The sequence below is a fragment of the Balaenoptera ricei genome, chromosome 4 (assembly GCF_028023285.1).
Source record: "Balaenoptera ricei isolate mBalRic1 chromosome 4, mBalRic1.hap2, whole genome shotgun sequence".
In the NCBI taxonomy this organism is placed as follows: domain Eukaryota; kingdom Metazoa; phylum Chordata; class Mammalia; order Artiodactyla; family Balaenopteridae; genus Balaenoptera; species Balaenoptera ricei.
The window spans coordinates 118,615,835-118,643,735 of NC_082642.1; positions in this window are offsets into that span (position 1 = coordinate 118,615,835).

Here is a 27,901-nt window from a genome sequence, read left to right on the forward strand (position 1 = left end):
TCTAACTCAGGAGCTCTGAAACTACTCAAAAGTGAGAAGTAACTGAAGCCAATCCTGTCAGATTGCTCTGTACCTATTCAAAGACACACTATGGAATGCTCAGGAGGGACTACTGTATTTCAGTCACATTCCTATACATATACCATTTGTACATTCCTCAGAAGTCTCTAATAAAAGCAGTTTCTTTTTAACAGTAATACAACCTCCGTGAAGATAGATTACCTTTTTTATGGGGTGAGGAACCAGACAAAAGACTGTTGTCTAAAAGCAAGGCAACTCCCATTTCTAGTGAAGGGGGGAAGTGGAAAGCATCTGTTAATATAATAAAGAGAAGCCACTGAGTGCAAAGTTAAGCTTTGAATTCATTTTAAGCAAACATGGAGAAAAAGTTGGATCATTTGTCCTCAAAGAAACTACATCAGAATATGAAGTTCCTTGGTGCATCCAAAGAAAGACTATTGCTGACAATTGGTAAAAGAGACACAATGAACCAGTTGTCAGACGTGCCTACTGAATACCAATTTGTAAAATAAAACCCTTGAACAACCAGAGGATGATTTAAAAGAAGCTGCTGACTCAAAATGAATCACTTCACTTTGCTGTGTTTTCTACTCTTGTATAGATCATCATTACGATTTTTAGTTTCTATTTTCAACAGAAATTTGAGTTAACCTTTTGTTCCATCTTTAGCTTACCTTCTGAAGCAGCACCACCTCCTTTTCATTATTCCTTTCAAAAGCACTGAAATTTGCAAAATGTGCCATTTCCCTCCCTCACTCTGTGGAGGAGCAGCAGAGCCAGCTTTTCAAGCATGGAGATTCCTAATAATCAAAGGAACTTGAGGACTAAAATGAGTATGCAGAGTGGATAATACTCAACTCCAGAGGTGTGACTGAAGAGGCAACAAAAATCCTCTTGCTCAAACATTTGTTCTTTAGAAACCTGTCAAAACACCTGGAACTCCCCACTGTGACTTGCTGAAGACTTCAAACCTCTAAGAAAAATTTAAAATATTTTCACAAACTATTATTCACTAAACCACCAACAACCATAAATGTCTCAGCTCATACTGGTTTATTTGATTCTCCCTACCTGAGGCCACTAAGTACTCTCCTGATTTCTTAGCAAAAAATAATGGGGAGGAATTAGAAGCCAGGCTCCAAGTCTTTTCCTAAACGAGGACACTGGTAAGATCAAAGTAGTTGCCGACTCCCCATATGATAATGTTCATTTAGTATGAGATAATTTCAGTATTTGAGAACATAAAAGACAAAATTTACTCACAATTCACTGGCATCTTAAAATAGATGTTTTCTTACTCACAATAGCACTTTCATATATTTAAATTATAGCTGTATGTATTTATGGAATACAGATTCACCCAATCCTCAGAAAGTATTCAAAGCAAATAAGTATTTGGGGCTCCTTATAGTTACACCTTGGCACTTTCGCCTGGTGTGCTCCCTGGCAGGGCTGGCTATGACTACTGGCTGTACCTGGCTGGGTGGTGTTACAGGGAGAGTCTTGGTTGGGGGCTGGCAGGAGGTGGCCTATAGGAACTGAGCACAGAGGGCTTATTCTGGCTGTACTATAAAGAGAAGTAAGAAACGAAACCATTCCCCAAGAATTCCACCTTGTCAATTCATCCATGAAGAAGAAATTCCCACATGTAGAGTGATACAGTAGATGATATAAATCTTTAGTGTAGAATAAGGGTTAAAGACTGGAAGAGGCCTCAGAGGTCACATAATCTGATCATCAGGTGAGGAATATGAGGCCAAAGTGACTTACTACCTATATGTGATAACTAAGTAACTGCCAGGACAGGACTAACTCCCAGAGCCTTCTTTCTATGAAATTATTGACATTAACTAAATGTGAGTAAGAAAAATATTATCAAATGCAATGCTTCCATATATGTTGATATTGATATACACTAAATAAATATACTGCCTAAAAACATTCTGCTGTGAGTCTTTTATAAAGTCTTGTATCATAGGTAAGGTATAGAACTAGGCATCAGAAGACTTACACACCAGTATTACTTATGCCATAAACTGTATCACTTTTGACATGTCATCACACTCTGACTCACCATTTTTCTTCTGAAAAATACAGATACTAAACTTAAAAAATCTCTCAAGTCCCTTCAACCTTATTATTCTGAAAACATAAAAATTCTCCCCAAATGCAAAATATGACCCTATAATTTATCTGTATTATCGCCATATTCTCATTTTAGAATAGCACTAAAGGAGAGTCATCTATGTATCTTTCTCTGGAAGAGGCAAATGTGCATAGACTGTGCAGTTAAGGATCAAAATTCTTTTAAATTTTTTCAAAGCTACCATTTTCCTGATATGCCCTAACAACCTCAAGAAAGGTTATATTGAGATTGAAATAATTCAGTTACATTAAAAACATATAAGCTCATCACTAGAGAGCAATGGTATTATGAAGGTATTATGCTTTGAGATACCTTTGAGGATGGTAGCTAATAACTATTGAGGGTCTAGCCCAATACCCAAGAGTGACAGATTTTCCTATTTGTACAAGGAGATAGTGATAATATTAAGTTGATTTTAATTATTCTAAGTATTAAGGCCACATGAAATGCAATGCTTTTTCTCTTGATAAGCAACTAAGGCTGGATATCCACTGTCAGAGAGAAGTGTAGAGATGTAGACAAAGAGTATAAACCTTTGGCCCCAGTGTCTCAGATTGGCATGTGTTTAGTCTCCTGGATAGCTATTTAATTCCTTTTATTGTTCAAGTGTATCCCACTTGAGTAAAGGATAAAGGGCATAGGAAATTATAATTAACTTTCTATGAATTCCATTTGACAGGAGAGAGAAATAACTAACACTTGGCCCTAAGGCTATTTCTATATAAAACTATAAGCAACTAGTGAAAAAAAAACAAAACAAAACTAATTAATCAAGCAGTAATTTTTGCTATGAATTACCTAATATTTTTACTGATTTTCCCCCAGAGAATGGGTTGTTTACATGACATTATGTAAACAGAGCTTAAGAGAAGCTACACACACTAAATAAAACATCAAGTCGAGGTTTGTTAGGATTGTAGTAGTGCAAATATCCATCTCGTGTTTATTTAGTTTCCAAATATTTCTTGAATGTATAAAATATTTTGAAAAAAGTCCTGTGTAAATCTAAAACCTTTCCAATTAATAACTGCAAAGTTCATTGTGCCCCTAAGGCATATTAAACTTCAATAAACATATTTGGCTATGTGAGAACATGGAGGGTAATGGTAGCATCTATGAATGTGACATAAAACTTGTTATACTGGTAACACACAACAACAGAGGACTAGTCTTTTGAGTGCAGAGGGAAGTAGCCCAAAAAGTAAGATAAATCACTGGACTAGAAAAGAATATTAAAGAGTAAAGTATGACTGTCAGATCCATCTGTACTGAACTCCAAGCATTACTCCAAAGGGAACTTGATGTTGATTTTGTTTATTAGAGGGTTAGGGGGTAATATTGTTGTTGCAAGATTAAAAAGCTGTTTCTATTAAATCTGAGCTTCTGAGAAAAGTAAGAGACAATAATAAGTATCCAAGAACTATTAACTCTGAAGCATTTTATATGTTTAGTTATTAATCAAAAGAAGAAAACAGACTTGAGTACTAGGAAAGCTGCTTGTTTTCTTTTTAAAACTGCAAAGCATTTTAATATATTTTGCCTGAATCACTTACAAATCCAGGATTGTAAGTTATAAAAACCCACTATGGTTTCAAGGGATTTTTTGTTTGCTTGTTTTTTTATTGAACTATAGTTGATTTACAATGTCATGTTAGTTTCAGGTGTTCAGCACAGTGATTCAGTTCTATATATATAAATATATATATATGTATACATATATATATCTTTTTCAGGTTCTTTTCCCTTGTAGGTTATTATAAAATATTGAGTATAGTTCCCTGTGCTATACAGTAGGTCCTTGTTGGTTATCTATTTTATATATAGTGGTGTGTATACGTTAATCCTAAACTCTTAATTTATCCCTTCCTCCCCTTTCCCCTTTGGTAACCATAAGTTTGTTTTCTATGTCTGTGAGTCTATTTCTGTTTTGTAAATACATTCATTTGTATCTTTTTTTTTTTTTTTTAGATTCCACATATTAGCAATATCATATGATATTTGTCTTTCTCTGTCTAGCTTACTTCACTTAGTATGATAATCTCTAGGTCCATCCATGTTGCTGCAAATGGCATTATTTCATACTTTTTTATGGCTGAGTAATATTCCATTGTATATATATGCCACATCTTCTTTATCCATTCATCTGTTGGTGGACACTTAGGTTGCTTCCATGTCTTGGCTATTGTAAACAGTGCTTCAATGAACACTGGCGTGAATGTATCTTTTCGAATTATAGTTTTCTCCAGATATATGCCCAAGAGTGGGACTGCTGGATCATATGGTAGCTCTATTTTTAGTTTTTTAAGGAACCTCCATACTGTTCTCTGTAGTGGCTGTACCAGTTTACATTTCCACCAACAGTGTAGGAGGGTTCCTTTTTCTCCACACCCTTACAAATCTAGAATTGCAATTTATAAAAATCCACTATGATTTCAAGGGATTTATTTGAAAACAAAACAAAGCAAAACAAAAAAACCATGGGATCTGACAAAATCCTAGGAGCATAGAGAACCAGGCTTGGGAAATAGGCAGATGCTAAGGCAGCTCCTAACATGCAAAAATATAAAGCACAATGAGCAGAACAGTGTGGCCCAGATATCAGCACTGTAAGATACTCAATTTACCACAGGACATACGACCACCACCTACTGACATGGCTACACAGTGGACATTCCATTTTACCTCTGTGAATTTACTCTATTTCACTGTCTTAGTATCACTCATCAAAGCAATAAAGTCCTGAGTAAAAGTACATAATTGATCAAATGCATGCCATGTTTCTGATACTAGAAAGCCACTGTATTAGTTACCTGAGGCTATGATAACAAATTACCACAAATTTGGTAGTTTAAAATGACAGAAATACATATTCTGGAGGTCAGGCATACAAAATCAAGGTATTGGCAGGGCTTCACTCCCTCTGGAAGCTCTAGAGCAGATTCTTTTCCTTGCATCTTCCAGTGTCTGGTGGTTGCCAGCATTCCTTGGCTTGAGGCAATATCACCGCAATTTCTGTTTCCACTTTTACATTACTTTCTCCTCTTCTATGTGTCTCTCAAAACTCCCTTTGCCTTTCTCTTATAAAGACACTTGTGATGGCATTTAGGGCCTACCCAAATAATCTGTGGTAAGCTCCTCATCTCAAAATCCTTAATTTAATTACATAGGCAAAGATCCTTTTTCCAAATAAGGTAACATTTACAACTTTTGAAATTAGGACAATGTCTTTGGTTGACCATTTTTTAATGGCCATGCTAACTGTTTTTGAGGATTACTAGATATCTATGTTGCTAGGACAACTAGACATCTCAAACAATAGTGTGATAACCATTTTGTGAAATGGTTTGGCAATTTTTAAAAAGTATGCACATACACTTACCATCTACTCTAGCCATTCGATTCTTAAATTTTATCAAGGGAAATTAAAGCATAGGCCCATATAAAGAATTATATACAAATATGGATAGCAACTCTAGCTGTAATAAGCAAAAGCTGGAAACAACCCAAATGTCCACCAACAGATCGGATAAACATTGCAGCAAATCCATAGAACTGAATACCACTCAGCAGTCAAAAGAAAAACTACTGGTACATGTTACTACATGGACGATTCTCAAAATAATTATACTGAGTAAAAGAAGCCAAACAAAAACCAATTCAGAATGTATGATTGTATTTACACAAAATTCTAAGAAATTCAAACTAACGTAGAGTGACAGGAAGTAGATTAGTGGTCATCTGGGAGGTGAGAGAGGAGTAGGAGAGAGGCATTATAAAGGGGCACAAGGAGACTACTGGAGGTGATGAGTGTGCCCATTATATTGATTATGGTGATGGTTTCATGGATATATACATATGGCAAAACATCAATTTCTACACTTCAAATGTGTGCCATTTACTGTTATGATAATAATACTTCAGTGAAACTGCTGGAAAATAGTAGTAGAGAATAATGTCATAGTAAGCCAAAGAAGTGAAATATGAGAAAAAAGGAGGAGCTGTATGTGAAAGAATGTTTTTAGCTGCAAGAAACAAAAAGCTGAATTTAAACTGACTTTTAAAAGGGAACTTAATTGGCTTATAACTATAAAAATGAAACTAGGAAATTTTTACCATAAGAAAAAGAAGTTGGTTGAAGGAAAATTAACCAAAGTTAAATTAGCAATGACAAAGCGCAGGGAAAGAATAGAGCAATAATACATCTGAAAGAGGATGCATTAGTTATTTATTCATACTCATTGTGTACAATATGCAGCATACTTCAATGCCTCAAATTTCAGTTTCATTTTGCACATTGCATTCTGTAAAAATGGTATTCTAGTGAGAGCTCATAAATTATATTAAACTGAATAACAAAGCCATGGAAATGAAAGTAAGTTAAATATTCATTTATTACATACCTACAATGTGCCAGAGACATTGACAACAATAATGATGAATAAGACACAAGCTATCATCATTGTCCTTGATCACTTGGAAAACCAGTCCCCAAAACTATGAAGGGCAAAAGAGCTCAAATCTCATCTTAACCCCAACTATATTTGTGTTTCTAAAAGGAGCTAATGAAACCCTGAAAAATCACTTCACTTTTTATATAGTTGCTAATGAGCTTTGATCCAATTCAAGCAAATATTTACGAGTGAAATAGTGCAAGATATTTTACCCACAGCAGCACCACTCTGTTGTGTAATATCCACTAGATACAAATCATTGTTAAATATAGTGATAGGCAAATGCAACTACAGAAATTAGAAGAAAAAAAGAATTATGATGAGACTTATCTAACAAACTGGGAACCCATGACATGATTTGCACACAGGGAAGCTGCAGAATTCTTGATTTTTATCAATTCTTTCTATCATTTACAATCAAGACCTAAAATAAATCTACATTGTAGTCAAAAGTCCAATTGAATGAGACTTTCTCATAAACCTAATAATTTAAAAAAAGAAAACATTTGACTGTATCATTTACCAATAAAGGCAGTTATTGGCCTACAAATCAGAGACTTCCTGTGTCCCCACTTCAGATGTTTCTGACCCCACCAGCTGCTGTTCCAGTGACCCATCTTTACTAACTTTGATAAGCTTCACATAGGTGAAACTTTAGGCCATTGCTTCATATCTCCTGTCTTCAGGATTTTTTTAATGCCAGAATGTGGGATGTCAGCAAATACCTGCTCAGCATTTAAGCATGACCAATCTGGAAGTGTGGGAGAGAGAATGCCCAGGAGCCATCCTTAATCAATGTGACATGAAAGCCAATGGATAAATGCTTCCTCTTTTCATCCCCCAGGCAGATCATTCTAAGATACATTTCATAACACACTTCATAAAATGCAGTGGAATCAACCTGCAGTTTCTCATACTGAATGCCAACTTAATAATGCATCTTTATTTTAGGTTTCCCTCCTTGCCTGTTTTACTTTCCCATTCCTCACTCGTATTCTCTGCATGTAATCCTTTGTCTCAGGCTCTGCTTTCTTGGGTACCCATGCTAAGGCAGTTGTTATTTGAATTGACTCTATATAACAGACCTTTGGAACGGGTTTTGGAAGCTGAATCAAGCTCCAATCAGATAGTTGATGGATGTGTGGTAGGACCCTAGCATATAAGAGCATCACAATTAGTGATGCAAATGGAAAGTTAAAGTGTTGGCATCTGTGACTACCAAAATACCATTTTATAGGATGTACTCTTACAGAATGAATTTAGGTGGCTTTAATTGATTGCTTTGAAAGCATTGAGAAAAGAAATGACAGGCTCCGCTTGGCCTACTATCATCTTAAGGCATGCTTGAAAAGAAAGGAGAACTCTAGAAGACTGTTTAAGGAAATCCACATCTAGTATAGCTACAGGATATACACTACTGAAAATCAGGCCCAAGATTTTATTGTGAGGTGGTAGAGCTGCAAAAGAACTGAACACACAGCCTTGATAGATCTGCTAAGTCGGAGTCAGAGCCCTAATAAGAAAAACTATAACTCTGAAAAAATTAGGTGGAGATTTTTTGGTGAAAAATTCTAAGAACCTTGAATCCACAGATAACCCTGAACCCTTCAAGGCAGTAGAAGCAGCCTTCTCCCCCTTGATAAAGTAGGCTTCCAATTCCTAACTACCCTGCAAAGACTCTAAGGCAGATGCCTACACAGATTTTGCTTGTCCTCTTCACAATGTATATCTGTAACTCCTCATTGCTTTCAGGCCAAAAACCAAGGTTAGATCTCAGTACAGCCCAAACAGGGAAATTCAGTTTCCTATACACAGAAGGAATTGCAGGGACTGCTAATAAGCACCAGCAGAAACCAGAGGAATTCATGTGTGAGTAAGTGGTCTTGAGGCTACTACACTGGGCAGTGGTCAATGGAGGGTGATAAAGTAGAAAATAAGTTTGAACAGAAGATAATTTATTGGTTTAGAATTCTGTGACTCAGAGTTCAGTGTCTTAGTAAGGACACTTGGTTTTGATCCTAACACACTACATGAATGGCTCTTTGAAGCTTGGATCCAATGATAATTCTATACTAAATAAAGTAGAGATTATGAAACTTCCTTGGAATGATATTGAGAAAGGGATCATAAAACTTAGGAAAATGAAAACATTTGAATGAAATTACTAGGAGACTAGAAAACCTGCCACCTGATTACGTTTCCTGGGAGGACTCAGAGGACATATCTTCACAAAGGTTATAAGAAATGTAAATACTAGTGAGAGAGGCACTAGCATCTTTGATAAGCTTAGTGGGTATGATCTCTGCAGACAGGGAGTGACAGTAGGAGATGCTTCCTACTGGGCTCACTGGTATCAGTAGGAATTATAGAATTACAGAATAGCAGAAGCCAGATGCAGCACTTAAACTTTAGAGTAAAACCAGAATGGCAGAGTATCTTAACTCACAGAAATTAGTGGTAAAGGGTGGCTAATAGATTATGATGCTTCAAGAAAGCTACATATATATTTACAGCTGATATGATGTTATGACGTTACTTTTCTCTATAACCTAAAAATAATACAATCAAGGTCTGAAATCAGAAGGCTGAGATGAATTGCTATATTGCAAAATTATAATCCTTCACCCAATTTCCAAATCTAATCAGTCCACATATCCAGTGTGCCTTAATTGAAGTATGTATTAGTTTCTTAGGGTTTCCATAATAAAGTACTACAGACAAGGTGGCTTAACCAACACAAATTTATTTTCTTACAACTTTGGAGGCTAGGTACCTGAGATCAAGGTGTTGGCAGAGTTGGTTTCTTCTGAGGCCTCACTCCTTGGCTTGTAGATGGCCATCTTCTCCCTAGGTCTTCACTATCTTCCCTCTGTACCTGCCTGTGTCCAAATTTCCTCTTCTTCTAAAGAGAGCAGTCATTTGATTAGGGCCCACCCTAATGACCTCATTTTAACTTAATTGTCTCTTTAAAAAAACTATCTCCAATTACTGAGCCTGCGCGTCTGGAGCCTGTGCTCCGTAACAAGAGAGGCCGCGATAATGAGAGGCCGGCGCACCGCGATGAAGAGTGGCCCCCACTTGCCGCAACTAGAGAAAGCCCTCATACAGAAATGAAGACCCAACACAGCCATAAATAAATAAATAAATAAATAAACTCAAAAGTTTAAAAAAAAAAAGAATAAAGATGTTAATCTGAGATCACAAAACGATCTTTAAAAAAAAAAAGTAGTTTCTAAATTATGAAGTTCTAGAAAATATATTAAAAAAAAAAAAACCTATCTCCAAATACAGTCATATTCTAAGATATTGGGGGTTTAGAATTTGGTAGAAACCCAATTCAGCCCATAGCAAAGAGGAAGCAAGATTCCCCTGACAAAAGGCCTACCAAGCATATATGATAAACATTCCTTTAATAACTTCCTAAAGAGACCTGTGACCTTATACAGGGAAAAGAATAGTACTCAAAGTTTTTTAAGACACTGATACCAGAGGATCTGAAAGCCTATTGTGGGTCCTCTAATTTGTAAAGGGGTTTATAAAGACTAAGTAATAAAGATAATTTTGGCCCAAGTCTGTATCACAATGGTCCAAAATTCTGAGTTACTGATTCAATTGTTAATTCCTTAGTCTCTAAGGGTATAATTGACTGGATATATTAAGCTGTTGGCATACTCTCACGTTAGTTCTCTGACCTATGGTATAAGAGCCATATGGTAGGAAGGATAAGTGGAAGACTTTAACCTGCCACCGAACGCTGTCAGATTTAAAAGAAAGATGTAAAGAAAAAGCAATATTGCTACCCAGGAAAAATTTTAGATATTACTTTTACTTCCCATCAAAACCTTTTTCACTTCACTTGTTTGTCTCTGAAAAAGCAGATGGACTGTAGCAAATGAAGATGGACTATTATAAACTTAGCCAAATGGTAGCCTTATTCACAGTTGCTTCTATGCTGGAAGTACTTCTTTACTGAAACATATCAACATAGCCTCTGGAACTTTATATGTAGCTCTTGATCTACTGGACACATTCTTCTCAATCTCTACCAGTACAGAAGATAGAAAGAAGTTCTCTTTTACATGGGAGAGATAGCAGTACACATTCACTGTCTTTTCTCGAGACTGTGTTAAGTATCCCATTCTCTGTCCTCAGGGAACTATTCTGTTTCACAGGAAATTTGATCATCCTGACATTCTGCAGAACATTATCGGTTGATTATAATGTGAAATAATGCTAACTGGAACTCAAGAGAAGTAAATAATCTGGTAAACAGAATTGCCAGAGGGTAGAAGATAAATACCATGATGATTCAGGGTTCTACTCTATTGTGAAGTTTATAGGTGTCCAGCGGTCAGGAGACTACTGAGACATTCTATTTAAGATATGGACAGGTTGATGCATTTTGCACCACCACGTATGATAAGAAAAGAAGCCATCACTTGGTGGCCCTTTTTGATATTTGGAGAAAATCTGAAAATTCTGTTTTGACCTATTTACTAAGTGACTTACAGTGCTGACCATTTTGAATAGTTTCCAGAGCAACGTAAGTCTAAGATGGCAGTCTCAGCTGGGTGCAAACTGTCCTGACACTCAGGCCATATAACCTAGCATATTTTATGATCTTAGAAGTTTCCATGGTATATTAAAAAAAGGCTTTGTAGAGTCTCTGATAAGCCACAATAGAAGAGTCGCTGCACAAGCCCTGAGGATTTCGTAGCAAGGCCATGTTTTCTGCGGCACAGAACTATCAGCCCTTGAAAAATAGCTCCTAGTGTGCTAATGGCCCTAGTAAAGACTTAAGACCTGATCACGGGATACCAAGGGACTGTGGATTACAGTTGCCCATCATGTCACAAAACAGGCAACAACCAACTGCATGATAGAAATGACACATTCAGGATGGTGCCTGAGCAGAGCCAGACATGCAAGTTGCAAGAAGAAAAGGCCCAGACCCTACTTCAGCTAACTCTGAAATACACTTGGCCTTTTTGGAGATGTGCCCTAGAACTGACTGACCATAAAGGAAACTACTTGGACCTGGTTCACAGATGGATTGGTTTTGGTACTGGACACAAATTGACTGTTGCTGTACTATACTCCCATTCAAGAATGGCTCTAAATGAGGAGCTAGGATTGCCACTACATGGTGGCCAGTAAGAAGTATGTCTGGAAGACAAGCGATTTGTGGTAGCATCTCTTGGTGCTTCTGTGCTCAGTAATAACTGTGAACAAACAATTGCAACAACTATAGTACAATAAAACAATTCAATTAAAGATTTAGATCCTTTAGGGCTGAAGGATCATTTCACTAGGCAAGCAACGTAGACAAGTTGAAATTCTGACTGAGGGTGAGCTAAATCTAGAATGGATGAAGTGGTAGATAATGAATACCAATTATGGCCTCAGGACAAGCCGCCACTGGGAACACTGCCTTGTTCAAATAATCCTGAGGATTTACAGAGTCTGAATAGATCTGAGGGCTACAAGGGTTGGACTGCAGATACTTCTCTTGTGCCTAATTTCAAATCCTCCAAGTGTCACCCTTACTCCAGCTGTGATAACCAGACCTGTGGAGACTGAAACCAGCTTCACAATGATGGAACCTATAAGCACCTAACCACAGACCCATGATGTGTGTACACCTCCCACTTCCTACATGAGGCTTTCTCTAATGGTACAGTGTTTGAGATGTTCATGGGAACTTGTTTAGCACTCATGCACGGCACGTCTAACCTAGAAATATGAGTTATTGCCCACAGGACCATGCTTGACCAATGGCGGACAGGAGCTTATGGAAATATGCCCTCCTTTTAGTCAAAGAGTTCTAAAACACATTTTTTAGTCTCTTCAGAAGGTCATACTGTATACCCTTGTCTGTCATTCCCGCTCCATGAGACCCTATTCCCAAATAAACTACCTGCAGGCAAAACCTCCTCTTAGCACTGCTTTTGGAGAGACTGGGTTGAGGCAGCAATTGCCCATTTACTCTTGAAAGTTTATATTCTAAGGACGCATACTTAATATTAAACAGAGTTAGACATTTCCTCTTATATCAAATGTGCTACATTTTCATGCATTTCAAACTCCTCGCAAAGGTCCTCCTTTATGAGCAAAAAAAGAAAATATTTTCTCTTAAACTTGGAAAATCAATGTTTTCTAGTTTTTAATGAAATTCAACCATGATGTCAAATATAAGACCTACCTTAAAATGTAAAGACATCAGCTATTATTATGAAATGTTTTAAGGCACATCTTGAAACATGATCACAGCTAGAATATATATGAAGTTCTATATGATAAAAGATTAACTTATTAACCTTGTAGCATTTTCTCTGCATCAGCAACATTTTAGAGTATTGGAAGAGAAGCACTATATCAAATGATTTGTAAAACTTTCTTTAACAACACATCAAAGGGGGAAAATAGACAAGTTGGTTTCAAATAATTAAACTTGCTTCTCAAGAGAACAGTTGTCTAAGAAGTATAACCCTCTGTTTATTCTCTGTGGCAGCCTATTACTTTACCTATTATCTATCACCTCTTTGCCCTTGGAGAATTCTCTTTAAATGTGTTTACAAAGGCAAAGACAAGTTTGAAGCAATTATCAAAGAAATGTGGGGTAGCATGGTACACAGAGAAATAGGCATTGTGCTTATTTTTCCTTTCATCTACATATTTCCCAGGATCTGGCTTATGCCCAATTCCAGATATCCCTCTCTCTTCCATCATGTACCTCTTGATCTACAATCAATACTTCAAAACCATATTTGGATGCTCATATTCTTCTTCTTTATATTATTTTTCTACTTCTTTAATACATCATTTCTTTTCTGATAATAGAATTCTAAATTGCTTGGGTATACTTATATTTCTTTTTCAGACTTGCATATCATTCTAATATTCTTTGCAAACTCATCTCTACAGTTTGAAATACCTTCATTTTCATATCACTGTGATATTTTAGTTTATCATTATTAGATTTTCTGAGGTTGTGTTTAGATTTTCTAAGGTTGTGTTTTGCACATTTTCTGAAATATCATGTTATTTGATTTTATAAATATATTTCATTTAAAAATCTTGTATTGGTACCTGTATAAAGTTATTGAGTTATATATTTAGTGGTAACAAGAAATAAAGTAATATTTAGGCAATTTTTAAACTATCATATCCCATACATGTGAAATTCCAATGAGATGGGCACTCAAACATTGTTGTTGAGAATATGAATTTGCTACACATTCCCATAAGGAACTTTGGGAAGTAAAGTTCCCAAAGGAAAACTTCCCTTTTCCATAAGGAACACAAATCAGTATGTCAAAATAGTAATCCTTTTTGATCCATAATATATCTCACTATCTATCCTATGGAAATATCCAGAGATGCAGTCAAAAACTTATGGGCAAGAATATATACTCATTTCAGCAGTATTTATACTAGTAGAAAATTTGGAAGAAGCTTTAAAACTTACAAGATTGGTAAAAAAAAATATATATATATATAATGTATCAGCATAGAATTAATGCTGTCATTTAAAAAACATATATGTCATTTTAATGTAACAATAAAATGCTTGTGATATAATGTTAAACAGGAAGCAAATACTGAATAGAATATTGAATATCTAGTATTGTATACATTTTAGAAAAAATAAAATGAGATACATAGATTGTAAATGTATAAAAATCAAGTATAAAATACTCAGTAAAGTTTTCTCTGAATCATGAGATATCAGGTGATTTTTATTTATTTCTTTATGTTTGCCTGTACTTTATATATCTGGTCCCTAATCAACATGTATTTTTTATATAAATAAGAAAAAAACTATTTTTTAAAGATTAAAATCCAATTCTGGGTTCTGTTTTTTTCTACAATTAGAAAGTAGACTGAAGCTTTGTCACCATGATATTTAATTACCTAAGAGATGAACCATTAATAAAATAAGTTTTCTCTGAACTCCTGATTACTGCCTTCATTAAAACAATTTTATTTCAAGTGATAGAACTCAAAATGTGTTATAACATCTTATTAAAGATAATGAGAGAGAAATGTAGGTAGCCCCCAGAATCGTGCAGAAAAAGATATTCTCTACATATCCTATCTCCACCTTGTTCATTCTTCGTCACTGTCCTTTAGAGCAGCCTGGCTTTCTCCATAGTACAGAACATATGCACACTATCTGTTCCTGAGCATCTCATCTTACAGTATTGGCCAATTAGACAGAATGTGATTCTCTGACTCAATTTCACTATTCAGAAAGAGTCTGACCAATTTAGCTTGGATCAGTTGCAATCATTTGTGGCTAGAGGAAAATTAATAGGGAAGTTTCCAGAAGACCTCATTTATAGAGCTAAAAGAGTCAGAGAAGGCAATTCTCAGAAATGGGAAGTTGTAGAGATTACAGTATGTCCAGTACAATAACCATAAATACATAAATAAATAAACTATTTCTAATTGTATTATTTCAATTAATATTCTAAATGAACTACACTTTATAGTACTGTATAATAATGACTTGATCATATAGGTATATTCCTAGACATTTTTGAAAACCACCCCCCAGTGTGTACTTTATGTATTTGTAATATGTAGAATACCTTTATTATCTAGAAAATATATATTTTTAGAGGAGCTCTATTCAATATAAACATGTGAGCCACATATTTAATTTTAAATTATGTGGCACACATTTTTAAAAAGTAAAAATAAACAGGTAAAATTAATTTTAATAGCATATTTAATTTAAGCAAATATATCCAAAATATTATTGTTTAAATATGTGGCATTAGCTACATTTCAAGTATTCAACAGCATCTCTGGTTAATGGTTACTCTATTGGATAGTGTAGCTCTAAATTATATGGTCAGTATAGGTAAAGGCATAGAACATATGCTTTCTTTATATATGTATATATACTAAATATAGAATATATTTATTCAAAAATTGTATATAAATGTGGAATATCTTTGTTCATATATTCTATATAAGTTATCATTGTAGTGATATAATAGGCATATTACAGAATGATTAAATATAAGTTCTAATGGCTTCACTCACATCCCAGTGCATCATGCATGAGTGCACATGACTTAGCAGACCAATGTTGTAGAGATTCAATTCAGTTTACTTCTCAAGGACGTAGGAATTCTAAGTGTATCTGCATGAGTCAATTAATATAGAAATTAATTCCATCAATAACAGAAAAAGTATACAAAGAATGAGTTAGGTAATGGATGAAATAAACAAATTTCTGATTACTCTTTACTTGACATTAATGATGACTTGCTAAATTTGTCTCTCTTATACCAAAGGTTTTTTTTTTATAGAATACACATTTGTAAAAATAAAATAAAACTTTCCAATGAATAGTATCAAACTGAAATAAGGAGTCTGGTTCAAGAGAACTTAAATATAACATTTCCCTTTTAAAATTTTCAAAATACTTTGTATTTCATAAGATGCTCCATAAGCATTCATAAATGGATTTGAATTATCACTTGCCACAAGAGCAAAATCAGGAGATCTTAGAGTCAAATCAGAAGTATAAAATGTGTAAGAAATTCATAAGGGGAAAAAACAACAACCACCCTGAAAGTCTCCTCTTAATTATCTCAAGGAATGGTTGAAGCAGCTTTGGAGAACCTTATTGTCTCTATTTCTTTATGGAACTCTTTTTGAAAAATTATTTAAGTTTGTTGAGGACTGCACTCATCTTCAGGTAGTCTTTCATTTCAAGAATATCTTAGAATAGTTTGGTGCTAAGGAATCTGAGGTACAAGGGAAATACAAAATAAGCTTCTAGAAGGACCTGGCTAAATGCCACCAGTCCTGTAAAACTGTGATGGGCAATAGGTAGGGCTTGTGAGAAGCCCTGCATTTTCCTATATAGCTCTGCCTTTTGTTCTTTCCTTGTGCCACCCAGAGTGATCAAGTTGAGCAAGAGCCTTGGCTATCATAAGCGAATTGAGAGCAGGCGATTTCTCATTGCTGTCAGTCATATCATCTTTGCTTTCTTCCTCTTTATCTTCACCTATGGAATTTAAGGGTGCTTTTTGGCTGGGAAGAAATAAGTAAATGTTCAATGAGAGTCTCTGCCCTACCTTAGTTGATTTAGGGATTAAACAACTCTGGATTAAAGTGAGAAGGGACAAATTGATTTCTGAACTCTGCCAGGACTCGAACTTTAAATATATTTTCTCTTCTCAAATCTGTAATTGAAGGAATGGCAAATGTTAGTCCATAAGAGCAACAATCCCCTTTAGGATTGCCAATTCTGGGTTTACCCCTTCTCTTTATCAGCTGTGTAGGATTACAGAAAAGTCAATGCAGGCACTGTCTTTCCCTGCCTTGCAAGTAACTAGACATTTTATGGAACCAACAAGATTTGGATACACATAAACATAACTTAAAGTTGTTAAGACATGTAAAATTTCTTTGAGAATGTTCATCGTACACTATGGATCTACTGAAGTAGTAAATGCTTGACTTAAGAATAATAATAAATTCCTCAAACACAATAATATTGTGAGTTTAAATCAGACGCCAATATAAAAAACATCTTTGGCATGTGTTAATTGCCAGGCATATAAAGGATACTCAAAACAATTTATATAAATATCCTCTCATTAAGGAGGAGTTAGTAAAAGGTATAGCAAAAAAAAAGATAACCTTGTCAAAGAACCATAGTCTTTATCCTTTATATATTCTTTCCTTGACTCTCTTTTTTGCATGTGTGTTGCTGAAAATTCTTTCATGCCTCTTGGTTTTATGAAATGTCCCTTTGTTAAATAACCAGGGCTTTACAGCCCTGATTGCAGCTTCTTACAGAATCACATTTCCTTTTTCCAGCAATGTTACCCCCCAGTTTTTCCTGTTTTGAGATGCTCCTGCACACTCTTCTCCTCCTGTCTATACTGCAAGCCAACACATAATGTTCTCTGCAGCTGCCTGGCTCTGTTACTGAAGGTCCCCGCTGTACTCACTGGAACCACACTCTCTCTCACATAGATCCACTTTCACAGAATTAAATTTTGTCCCCTTATGTTGCACTTATGCATTCTGAGCTCACAGCTTTTTCCTTATGAACTGTGCCTGCCTTTGCCCCAAGACAGCATCTTTCAGTCTGTGTCAGGCTACCATAGCTACGCTGGCACTTCCCCCTATCCTCAACCCTACCAACATGGCCATTCAGGTCATTCATTTCTCTGAAAATATTTTCCCATTCTTTCTCCACAAAAGGAAAAGTACTACTTACTTTTAAATGAAGCAACATCATTTTAGACTAAGAAAACTGGCTTTTATGTTCGCTGTTACCAGAAGAGCCATCACTTAAGGAAGAGATATTTTCAAGTATATTTTTTCCAACTACATGACAAACTTAAAATAAAATTCTTTCTCTGAATCCTTCAGAACTGGCAAAACTGACTTTTTCTTATAAATGTTTGCAACCCACTACGAGTGACTTACAAAAGCACAGCATGTCCTGCTTTCTAATGTACAACAAGGTGCACTTCAGAGGATCTGGATTTTTATCACATGTCCAAAGGTTTGCTTCCTTAAGGAGGTTTTTAAAAATGTCACAACCTCAGTAAAACAGGGATTGAAACAATATAAAGATTTCTCTCCTTGAATAACATTTCTGGTCAGGTGAACACTTGACACTTTCTTCTGATGAAGCATTCTATAAGAAGAGAATTAGCTTTTTATAGATTATAACTTCCAAAGTGTGCATTTTGTAAGTCAGAAAAAAACAAATACTGTATGTTCTTACATATGGAACCTAAAAAAGCTGAACTCATAGAAACAGAGAGTAGAATGGTAGTTTCCAGTGGCTAGGGGGTGGGGGGTTAGGGACATGTTGGTCAAAGGGTACAAACTTTTGGCTATAAATGAATAAGTTCTGGAGGTCTAATGTACAGCATGGTGACTATTGTTAACAAAACTGTATCATATACTTGAAAGTTGCCAAGAGTAGATCTTAAATGTTACCACCATATACACAAAAAAATAGTAATTATGTTAGGTGAAGGATGTGTTAACCTTATCATGGTCATCATTTCACAACATGTACATGTACCAAATAATCATGCTCTACACCTTAAACTTACAAAATGTTATATGTCAATTATTTCTCAATAAATCTCGGGCGGGTGGAAATAAAAAGTCACTCAGCAGCACAGGTCTTTGCAAAAAAATCACTCAAATTAATAACTACATGGGCAAAGTGGAATGCTGAAGTTATCTTTATCTCTTGGGCTCAGTTCTTCCACATATTACCTGTAAGCATTTGATAATACTTGCCTGATTTTAAAAATGTGTATTTTTGTACGTTCTATATATTTAAAGTGATTTTACTAAATGCAATTTTTATTTATCCTCATATGCCCCTGTGAGGCTGTAGAACAGACACCATTACTTCTTTTGAGGAATGAAGACACTCAGGCTAAGAGAAGCTATAAGAGCTTAGGTGACTTGACCAAATTGACACAGACACATTCATGAATGGAGGCAAGAGAACTAGATTCTAGGTTTACTATAGAATTAATCTCTAAATAAATTACTCTCTAATTCCCCATAATTAATGCATTAATAATTATTAAATTCTCACTCTGCATTTAGGCATTATGCTGAATTATTAAATTGTCACTGTGTATTAGGCACTATGCTAAAAGTGACCAAGAAAAACTGTACTCTAAGACAATATAGTGTGTAAACAGTGAGAAAAATGTCCTTAACATTAGTTACTTCCTAAGGGGAGTTAGGAAAGACTTCAAGGAGGAAGGCATGCTTCAGCTAACTCCTGAAAGATGATTACACTTTTACCCAGTAGATGGTATTCTTGGTACATGGCTAGATATGAGCAATCTAGAAAGATAACATTTAAGGACAAAAATTTAAAAGGTGATTGATAATCATTGTTTGATGTGATTGGAATCCAGGCATGTGAAATGGCTGGAACTGGGGGCAGAGAAGTAGAGATGGTGATGGATGGAGCCTATGTGCCCTCCCCTTGAATCTGGTTAGATTCCATGACTGCATGACCAATAGAATATAATGCAAGTAATGCTTCACAGACTTCAGGCCTGGTCCTTAAGAGGCTGGCAGCTTGTACCTCCTGTCTCTACTTGCTCCCAGAAGACAGGCACTATGCTGTAAGGAAACTCACAATCCTGTGGAGAAAAGCCCAGGCTGTGTTCCAGCCAACAGCCGGCACCAAATTCCCAATTCTGTAAGCCACTTGAAAGCCACTTGAAAGTAGACTCTCAGCCCCCATGTAAGCCTCCCAGTGATCCTGAATGGAGCAGACATGAGCTAGCTCTTTGAAGCAATAAACACTTGCAGACTCATGGGGAAAATAAATAACTGTTGTTAAGCCACTAGGTTTGGGGTGGTTTTATGCAGCCAGAGATCATTGGGATACAGGGGATTCATGATCAGACTTATAGAAAGGATTCAGATGTGTGTTGGATGGACTGGCTACTTCATTTGATTAGATGAGGAGATGATAGGGCAGAGGGAAAAAAGGATTAAATGTTCCACTAAATCAAATGACAATCATATATATTTTTTTTTTACTATCTTTATTGGAGTATAATTGCTTTACAATGGTGTGTTAGTTTCTGCTTTATAACAAAGTGAATCAGTTATACATATACAGACATCCCCATATCTCTTCCCTCTTGCGTCTCCCTCCCACCCTCCCTATCCCACCCCTCTAGGTGGTCACAAAGCACAGAGCTGATCTCCCTGTGCTGTGCGGCTGCTTCCCACTAGCTGTCTGTTTTACATTTAGTAGTGTATATATGCCCATGCCACTCTCTCACGTTGTGACAATCATATTTTTGAGCCCAGAAGATAAAGCATGGATTTTAATGATTCCTGAGAACATCCGCATTTTAGGAAAGCTCCATATTTACCTAAGTGGAGGATGTGCCATGAAATAAGGTTCATACTCTAAAAATGCTTTGCCATCATTGAATATTCCTATCATAATGACAGAAAAAACACAGGAAAGTGACCCTAAACACAGGAGGGTGACCCTAAAATATGAAAATTACTGTTCCTCAAAGAGGCTATTAAAATTTGAAAGTATCTTTAAATCTCAGAATAGACGCTAAAGCTGTTTGAGAGCTTCCTGAAATATCTATCATATATGATTGTTTTAAATTCTGAGTTCCCGAAAAACCCACTATTTTTATTATGATTTATAACCCTTGATTAAAAGACCTGAATAGCCTTTAGAACTATAACACCTTGGTTTGCTCCACTGCTATCTAACCTTTTTTTTGAGAAGACTTGTGAATGGCTTGGTTTTTTGTTGGTTTGTTTTGCGTTTTGTTTATTCAAGGTCTCTTCACATCTATAAATGGTAGTTTGGTAGGAGATTATCATCCTTATAATTCCTATTTTCTCCATAATTATAGTGTTGAAATTGTTACAAATATTCCTGAAATATGTCACCAGAGCAGAACACTTTTCTAAATAGTGTTGCTGGGTATGTTTAGTGATCATTTATTGTCATATACATTTTATATTTTGAGAATGGTGATTTGACATGTAGGTATTGAAATCTACTTTAAATAAGCCTTATTGTTATGTTTCCTATATTCCTCTGATGATGCATTTAAGGGGAATTTTCAAAACCAATGGCAAAGGAAAAATGATCAGTTAAGCCCTAGGCTAAAAAAAAAGAGAGAGAGAGAGAATTGTTTATCACCTCACTAAGAAACTATCTTCCAGGGTTTAGGATGACATAAATCACACCCCACTCTGCCTCTGGGAAGTTTGCTCTGGGCTAAGAACAGAGGATGCTGAGATAGTTATGAAACTGTTGAATTAAGGAATATCTGTACTGGGAAAAGACTGAATAAAAAATTGAATTAGCAGCCACAATTTAAAAATCAAGAGTTTCTATCTAAAAATTCGATGCTCTAGCTTCTCTTGAAAATAGAATACCTGGCAGGTCTGGGCCCACATTCCCACACAGCAACCTCTAGCTACGTGGCAGGATGACTACCCATTTTAGAGGGGGCATGGGAGCTCCAGGTCCCACCTTTCTTTGCTGGGACTCCCTGCCCTAAGGCAGCATTCTCATCTATCATCTCACCTAGAAGGTTTTCTAATCATAAAATTATGAGAAAGTGAAATATTTTTATATCCAGATTTCTAGCAAAAGTAAGAAAATAAAATTTAGTCAAAAAGGACAAATACCTCCAAAATATTTCTTATATCCAGGCCACTCTGCTCATTTATATTTTATATTCCTGACCCCCCATAGGAATTTGAGTTTACTTCCCCTGATTCCCCTGATTTTAGACAGAGTAAATTATTTGAGCCAAAAGAAAACTGATGACTCCGTTCCCCAGGTCTGAAGGAACTTGACAATATATCAATTTCCATTTTATTCTCTCTCAGAGAATCTGCTCACTGAGAGAGTCAATCCACCCATCCTTTCATTCACCTTTAAGCCACCTCACAAAATGGTCACTTATGGTTTTATACCTGCTTTACCCTCTCGACAAAGACGTCAGTCTCATCTCTATACTTCTCACGTATTTTAAATACCCCCAGATTCAGATTTCACTGCCTTTAGCAGTCTGCTGTCTTACGGCCCGTTAACTCATTCAGCCATTCCCAAGTATCACCATCAAAGCAAGAGGGAGACAGTGATGTTTCTAACTCACAAGATATACCTGCTTCCAACTGCAGGTTCCAATTCCCTCTAATAGCCTCCTTATTCAAAGGCAGCAATCCAATAAATGCTCTAAAAACAAAAATCTTACTGTTGTTTAATAAAATTGATTTTAAAATGGATTATTCAGGTAAATGCCTGAATTTTTCATTTGTTTTGCCTTGCTTGGTAAAATTACTCTTGTAAACCTTGGATGGAGGTGGGAATATAGAGCTGTGTCTTGTATCAGGAAATGATCAAACCTCACAATTCCAATGTAAATGGTTACAAGTGCCTCTGCTGCTGACTATGGTCTTAGGAAAGTAGAATGCCCTGAGAAGTGTCATCTATAATGAGGCAATGTCAGTAATTTTAAAGAAGTAAACAAACCCTGCTATTAAAATAGATGTAGATGTAGATGTCGATAGATAGAGATATGGATATGAGATATATAGGTACAGATCTATAAATATATAGAGATTTCCATAGAAGAACCAACAGAGAGCATTAATAGGCAATCAACAAAAGCCCAAGCAGTGATTAAGCTGTTTTCAGTTTGGGGCTGTACTGTTTGGTAATTAACATCTGTTTCCAGATTGCATAGGTAGAGGCAAGTTAATAGCATTGCTGCCGAGGCCTTATCTGCTTTCTCTTCCCAGTTGCAGTTATTCTGATTTCTAGGCCTAGAGCCAGAAGAGAAACTGGCACCTGTTTCTGAATCTCTATTGAGGCTTAAAATGGAAAATAATAGCCTAATAAAATGAAAGGATTTTCCTCCTGTCCTGGAGCGGCTGGGAAGAATGCAACCATTCATTGGAGTGTTCAAGCTTTTGTGCAGCAGAACAGATTATGGATAAAAGTTCAGGTGCTCTGCAATTAGTGCTGGGCAAGTGCTCTGGCAAGGCACCCAGCGCCCAAAGACACAGTATTGCTATGGTCTGCCAAACTGTGTCCTTAGGAAACCTCATTTTCCATCCCTTCAAAAGTCTGAATTATAAGTGTTATGCTCCAAGACAAAATGAAAGAATCATCTGCATCCTCACAGTGTACATTTCCAGAGGGGTTCCTCTCTGGGTGTGTCAAGAAGCCAGGTCTAATTCTTCCCAAATCACTGAGGGCAGCAGTGATTCCCACACAAAATGCATGGCATGCACCACTTGTCATTATTTATCAAGGAAAATCTGTTGATCATTCACATCAGAACCATGGAGGGAAGAGGAAGGGGACCCCAGACCAAACCACAAAATCAAAATCTTCCAGGTTGAAATTCAGAATCCATATTTTTTAGCAAGTTTTATGATTCTTATTCACATTAAAATTGGAGACCTACTGATCCTAGGTTAGTTTTTTTTCCTTTCATAAGAATGTATTGAGCACTTACCCTTTAGACTCATAGATATTGTTTATCTAATAGTAAAGATCACAGATAATTTATACTTTCATCAAACCTATAGCCTTGTAAAACATAAATAAGTAAAAAAGCAAATCTATTATTACAAATCTGGATCATCTCTATGAAGAAAAAAAGGATGTATCACAAAGAGTAAATAGGGGAAGGCAGGAAACCAGTTAAGCAGGTAGATGAGGAGAGCTCTCTGTGAAGAGACCTCTTCTCCCCTAGAAAAAAATAACAATTTTCTGTAATATGTCAAACCCTGGTTCCTTGCTAAGGTCTTGGAAAACTTAAAGTCAGTTCTAAGGAGATTTGGGATAATACAGCTTTGTGTCTATAAATGTCTATGAATATTCTATTATATTTGATCCTCATAGAAAGCCTGTGAGGTCATCAAAGCAAATATTATCATCCTCATTTGCAGAAGAGGAAAATTGTGGCAACACAGTTCAACTTGAAAAAGAAGACTTCACAGATGATGAGGATAATTCAACAGAGACCCAAAGTAGAAGTAAATTTAGGCCATCTCAGAAATGTATTCCATACCGAAGAAATGGTAATCTTAATAGAGTGGAATGCTTTCTGCCTATGGCATTATCACTGACATCCAAAATTCCTTTCCCTTTATCTAGTCATGTGATAACACTTACCGACACTCTAAATTTAGAAACTGCCCTGATTTTGATTTAGTTCTTAACTGGGTATTACGAGGAGGATATTGTAATAGGTGTTACAAATGATTAATACATGGTCCTATCTCTCAGAGAATTTATAAACTAATGGGTGAGAGAAAGATACAATAGTTATATATAATATAACCCAAAATTAAATAAGTACTAAGTAAAATATTTGATATAATTAAATCATTCAACAAATATTTAGTAAATATCTACTATATGAGTGAAGCTTTTATGACAGGTGAACCTAGCAAAGCATTTTTAAGCAGGTGATATTTGAACTATGCTTTTAATCAGAAAACAGAGATTGACTGTTGGAAAATTAGGAGAAAGAGATTCCATGCAGAGGGCAGAACACAGATAAAATTACAGAGTGATAAAAGTATACACTATGTAGGAAAAATATAAATATGGATTTGTTTAGGGTTTGTAAAATGATGTAGCAGAAGAAGAAGAAAATGGAAAGTTTGAAATTAGATCAGAGAAAAATCCTTACTGACTTAAGTGTTTAAGACTTTATTCCAAGGCAAGGGGAAGCCACTGTAAGTTTTAAGAGTGAGAAAATATACCTCAATCCATAATTGAGGAAGAAACTTACCTGAATTGCAAAAGGACATATAAAAAAATCTAATACCTCATTTTCCTCTTTGGTTTTATAATTCTTTAGTGTTACATATGTCAATATATACAATATGTATCCCTAAAATTATAACATGTTTAAGTCTAGGAAATAGACATATGTAAGTCTCTTTGAAAATCTCACTTTGTTAGGAACCAGCTCTGTTGATTATTACATGGTCCTGATTTCCTTTCTAAAGGAAGCAGGCAGTGTGGTTTGGAGGCCCTACCTCATCTTAAGTATGTGACTCATTTTACCTGGGCAAGCAGTGTGATTTCTCCATACTTAGTATAGTACCTGGCACACAGTATCAATATTTAATAAATGAGTGAACAAATAAATGTGTTAGATCACAGTTCTAGTATAACCAAGCTTGGAACTTTGATATTCCCAATTATTTTACACATACAGGTTTCATGGACATGCTGTTTACAAATAGGATGAATCTTCAGCAGATTATAGCCTATAAATAGCCCCCTCACTTGAATACAGTCCATCTGAAAACAGAGGATAAACTGAGAAAGTGTTCAATGTGCCTTTCCTAGCAATTTGGCTAAAGATAGATAGGTAGATAGATAGATAGATAGATAGATAGATAGATAGATAGATAGATAGATGATAGACATACATACACAGATATACATATGCACATGCATATATATACATAAATTTCACCTTTAAATTCAGTTTGTTTAATTAAGGAATATTAAGAACTACTTTTAACAAAAGCTAAGATAAAACTTACTTTTACTTTGTGTCAGCTTTTGCAGATTGAAATCAAAGTGAATAAAAGTATAGCACATTTACATATAAGCAGAATTTAACATGTATTTAAACAGCAATATAAAGTCATCTTGTCACAGGAATCAAGTTTCTTCTTACTGAAACTTTTACATGACAGCTGTAATTTCTTTAATTATCAAAATATCTGGAAATCACTTTCATGAGTGAGGTTATTATTTTTCTCTTTTATGTGATGATTAAATCTCCCTAGAAACATATCATCACATTTTACTTCCAAATAACCTCCAAGACTAAGAAATCATCACTAATTTGGAAAAAGAATATAAATGACATAAAATCTTGCCAAACAAAAATATTGGGATGGGAAATGTTTGTGTTCAAAGAATGTTCATGACAACTGTTGGCAACTCTGCAAAGGAAGAAATACAAAGATGTTAACTATCAAATAGTTTTATTAGAAGGTTATACACTTTGAAATTACCATTATCAGCATGGAGCAGAATTCTCTCCAGCTGCTCTTTCTTGCCAACATAGTGGGTAAACATTCATTTTAAGGTACTGCTTTTTTTTTAGCCATCCAATTTCCAGTTTCTGAGTTGAAAACACAATAACAAAGAGTTGAATATGTCTATGGGAGTGCAGATATAGGGTTTTCCTGTGCTTTACTAGAAGTAGAGTCACAAACAGAATTTTAGATTGGGTTTTAATCATCAAAGTACATTGATAGCTGAGTGAGCTACTCCCCAACCTTTGGATTCTGGTAGGGTTGAGGCATGGTACAGAGTCCAATGGATGGCTTAGGTAAGGAGAAACTACCAAGAAAACTTTGTGGAACAGGCAAGCATTCTAAAATGTTCACAGAATATTCATGTTTATAAACAGTATAGAATGTTTACCATAAATACCCAGGGAGGAGAACTTAGGAAATAACTGGAATTCCTGGTGGAAAATGACCTAGAAGTATAGTGAATTCACACTTAAAAGAATGATTTTAATAACACAAAGTAGGAATTTACAAAAGGATTGTTCAAATGTACAATTAATTTAATTTACAAAACTAGATCAAACTTCAAGTTACATTTAAAGCTATATTCTGTTTAGTTAATGCCAAAAGTAAAAATAAATAAAACAAATAAATACGACAAATACCATTTGTATTTCCAATTATCATGAAGAGTATGCTCCAAAAACCAAATGTGTTAAAACATATTTGATCACATAATTCAGGGCTAAATTCTTCCAGTTTCAGTCCACAAAACCTCTTTAATCCTCCCAAAACCCAAGTTGACCTAGAATCCTAGAGCCTAAGCCTGAGCTCCTTTAAATCCAGAAACTTTAGTCTTCTAGTTACTCTAACCCTAAACTCTGAACTGCTGTGAGCCCTAGACCACTCTTCACTCAGATCCTGAGATGTGAGATTGAAATTCTAACAGACTTTTAATAACAAAGAGGATTATTTTATCTAAAAGGTAGAGTGCCCCCAAATAAATCACATAGCACTACATGCACTGAAACTGACAAGGGCATTTTATCAGAACTAGCTTTTCCTTAGGGCTTGATTCATGTGGAAAAAGGAGACTGTCTGGGGCTGAAAAGCAGAAACTCTATTTCCTCCCTATTTGAGTAAAATTGGTTAACCTAGTCCTGGGAAATGTATCTTTTTTTAAAGTCCCAAACTGTAATCCAAATACTCTATTAACCTAAGTGTGACCTCATTGCTAATTGTTTATGCCTGCCTTTAGGGGCTATGCTTTTTAAGGGACAATTTGTGATCTTTTGATATGTTAATTTAATATGTTTTCTAATTTCCTTTTGTTAATGGTGCCCTTTTGTACATTGGAGTGCAAATTATTGAAATGGTGTTTTATTTAAGAGGATATTTTCAGATGAGAAACATCTTAACTGAATATTTCAAGCCTGTACAGCTCTTTGTTACTTTTCTAGAGGTCACCATTCCTTCCATCACTGAAGTAAACAGTAACTTGGGTAATACCCAAGGGCAGCACATCATAGTACACTAATTCTTGCTCACAATTATGATCAAAATGTCAAGAAAAATAAATAAATACTTTTAAGGGTGGATAGTTTTAATATACAGTGATATTAGAGGCAGAGTACAGTTTGGATCATAATCTAAGAATTCTTGGATCTATTCCTTATCCTGAGTCTAACAAGATGTTTAA